At 32.1% G+C, this 3,613-nt stretch overlaps 1 protein-coding gene across 1 annotated transcript in view; it reads right to left on the bottom strand.

Moving 5' to 3' along the window:
* LOC106878610 (protein EFR3 homolog A) overlaps positions 1–2,426 on the bottom strand; it is a 5,516-nt gene extending 3,090 nt beyond the window's left edge. The window contains exon 1 of the mRNA XM_014927881.2: positions 2,118–2,426. The gene's annotated coding sequence lies outside the window, so the exon portion shown is untranslated. The remainder of the gene's footprint in view (positions 1–2,117) is intronic.
* Positions 2,427–3,613: the final 1,187 nt, after the last annotated feature.

The raw sequence follows: 3,613 nt of genomic DNA, 5'->3' as shown, positions 1-3,613 counted from the left end.
CTCTCTCTCTCTGCCCCCTGCCTTAGATTTTTGATATCGTCAGTAAAGATTCATAAAATATGAAAACCAAATTACGACGTTTCTGGCAGCCAATCGGAGAGCGTCTTATTACTAATGACTTCTGTCTCTGGGCATATAGCACGTTATATTGATACGCTGGTCTTATCAGCTATTTCTAGCTCTAAGCACACAAACGCGCGCGCAAACACATTCGCACAAATACCCCCTCCACACACACACACACACACACACACACTGAAAGACATATAAATATACATACATAACAGTTTTTATCTGACATTTATGTAGTATGGTGTCTAAAAGTTGTTGTTGTTGTTAGTATTATTATTATTATTATTGTTATTATTATTATTATTATTATTATTATTATTATTATTATTATTATTATTTGGTGTAACTAGATCCTTTTTTTTTGTTTTCGCCATCTTATTGATTAATTTTTTTTATTTTCGGTTAGTTCCCCCCCCCCTCTGTTTTGTTTTATCCTTATACAGAAAATCAATCAAAAAGGGGGAAAATTGTGGGGGGGATAAAATTATCGAACGGTGATAAAGGAATAATAAAACAGGAATTACTCAACAAGAATAATGGTATAGTAAGATATACTACTGCAAAAACTGCGAAAATTATTAAGGGAACTGAATTACTGTACAGGAAAAGATGAATGATAAGACTTATGAATTATTGAACAAGAATGGACGAATAATAGCATAAAAGATTTAGTGAACATGAATAAGGGGAAAGTAAGAGAAAAGAGTTACTGAAGAAGCATAGGGGAATAGTATGACATGAATTACTGAAGAAGAGGGATAGGGAAATAATGAGATGTGTGAATTACAGAGCATGAATAAAGGAACAGTAAGACTATTTACTGAACAAGAATAGAAGAATCGAAGGGTAAAGACTTTGTTCAATAAGAGGAGAGAAATAGTTTCATGAATTTCTAAACAAGGATTGAGGAATAGCAAGTTGAAGGAAATAATGAACAAGAATAGAAGCAGAGTAAGGTAAATGAATTATTATGCAAGATTAGAGGATTAGTAAGACAAATTCCCAAACAAGATCAGGGGAATAGTAATATGAATGAATTTGTTTGAGTGCTTTAGTCAGAAGAGTTGAGATAGCGCACGTGACAATGTTTGGGTCTCAAGTGACAGGATTGCGGAGAGCGGAGTGGAAGTTATAGTTTGGGACCTTTAACTTGAAAGGATTTGTTGCAGCCATTTGAAATGAAAAATTATGCCACCACCTAACCTAATGATCCTGCCAGTGTACTATCCAATATCAGCAGCAGCAGCAGCAGCAGCAGTAGCAGCAACAGCAGCAATAACCACAGCTATGCTTACATGACCAAAACACAACACAGCACTCACGGCCTTCGGAGACATTTTTTCACCCTCAGAATTGCTAAAGCAGGGAATGAACCACTTGTATTAGTCGTTAGCTGTCAAAACACTACATCCTTCAGAACTTCCATACTTCCTAAAATTCGCCAACAGCATACCTGATGTCACCTTTAAAAAAAAATTCTTTTTTTTTAGTTGTAGTGCACCTGAGGACATTATTATTTTTTTTTCCTTAATAAAAACAAAAATGATAATAATCTTTTCTACTATAGGTATAAACCCTGAAATTTTGGGGAGGCAGGAGGGCTACTTGATTACATCGAACTCAGTGCTTCATTGGTATTTATTTCATCGACCCCCGAAAAGATGAAACACGAAATCGACCTCAGTGGAATTCGATCACAGAATATAAAAATTAAAAAAAAAAAAAATGTCAAGCCTTTAATCTGGCGAGCTAATGATTTTCCTAGCTCGTCGCCTTTCTGCAAGCTCAAATAATAATAGTAATAATAATAATAATAATAATAATAATAATAATAATAATAATAATAATAATAATAATAATAATAATAATAATAATAATAATAATAATAATAATAATAATAATAATAATAATAATAATAATAATGATGATGATGATGATGATGATGATGATGATGATGATGATGAAGACAGTATTGATGAAGACCACGACGATGACCTGCGACGAGGATGAAGTGATAAAACAGCCGATGATGAAGATTATATTACTTATTCTGTGACAACTTGGAAGTTGATTCGCTGGGTCTTGAAGGAACTGGTCACCATTATTGAAAAATTAAAAGATATTCTTAAAAAATATCTTTTATCTAATGTCTGTAACAGCAGGAATAAAATGGATATTCAGTAAATATCAACACTGATTCCATATCTGCGAATTCCACCAATGTTAGGCTGTGTGATAATCTTTATGAGTGTGCTGCCAAAGCAACAATTAAAGTTATATAATGACTATAATAACAGTTAAGTTTGAAACTTATAAGAATTCAAATGATGGTATTTTTATCCAAATAAACACGATAAATCAATAAACTAAAGAAATAAAAGGAAAAATATGTCGTCTGATTTTAGGCAATGTTTTGTGACGTCATATTACTTTAAAACAATCGGCCATATTTTTTGATTCGTAAGCTTACATACACGCGCATGCACGCACACACATACACACACACACAAATCTATATGAATGTGCGTATGTGTGTTTGTATGTATATATGTGCATATGTGTTTATGTTTATATATGTATGCACTTTCTTTCTCGCCTTCTTTCATAATTTTATACATATGAACGCAGACGAACTCATAACACAATGAATCTTTCGACAATATTATATTAAACACTTATATTTTCTCCGTCTAAAATGAGCTTCAAGAAGTGGCTAGACACTGTGTATTCGAGGAAAGAATGGACCGAAAGATACGGGAAACACAAAATTTCTAATTGAAAAGACGTAAGAAGTCGAATTTTTCGTATGTTATTAACTAAACGATAGCCACTAGTGTGGTTTGTTTTCCAGTAGAATTAATAAAGTGGAAATCTTTGCTGGCAAACTCATCAAAGAGCAACATGCTAAATTGCCTGAATGCTATTCGCAGAAGAAAGCGAGAAAAGATATTTTTCAAGAATAGGTCCTGCAGATATCCCAAAACTGATAAAATGTGCATCTGTGTCAAGAAAAACAAAAAACGCGTTAAACAATCGAAGATTGCTTTATATTTAAAACATATTCGAGCGAAAAAACTAATGCATTTAATGCAAACTGGCCAACCTATCAAATTGCTGAAAAACCGAAAACATTTTTATAAATATTTCATTAAAAATGTAAAACACGTGAAGCATAATCAGAAAAGAAAGGTTCCTCCTATATTACCGAAGCATTCAGATAAAAGTAAACTCCTACGATTGAAAATAAAAGTTAAGAAAGCATTATTAAAAAAAGAAAAGAAGAATAGAAAACAGAAAGGTACTAGGAACTTTCCTGAAGAATTTTCAACGCTTGTTAGGGATATTGTGTGGATGAACAAATAATCAAACTCTTGACAAATAAGCAAGATATAAATCGCTTTTTCCTTGATATAATTTCAGTTATTTATCAGATAATTTAAAACTGTAACATAAAATTAGACGATTAATTAAATAATATATAATGCAACAAAATTAAATTCTAACCTATATTTCGACAAAGGATTTTATGTGATTTGCGACA

Source organism: Octopus bimaculoides, chromosome 15, assembly GCF_001194135.2.
Source record: "Octopus bimaculoides isolate UCB-OBI-ISO-001 chromosome 15, ASM119413v2, whole genome shotgun sequence".
NCBI classification, from domain to species: Eukaryota; Metazoa; Mollusca; class Cephalopoda; order Octopoda; family Octopodidae; genus Octopus; species Octopus bimaculoides.
This window is presented reverse-complemented; position numbering and strand designations above follow the sequence as displayed.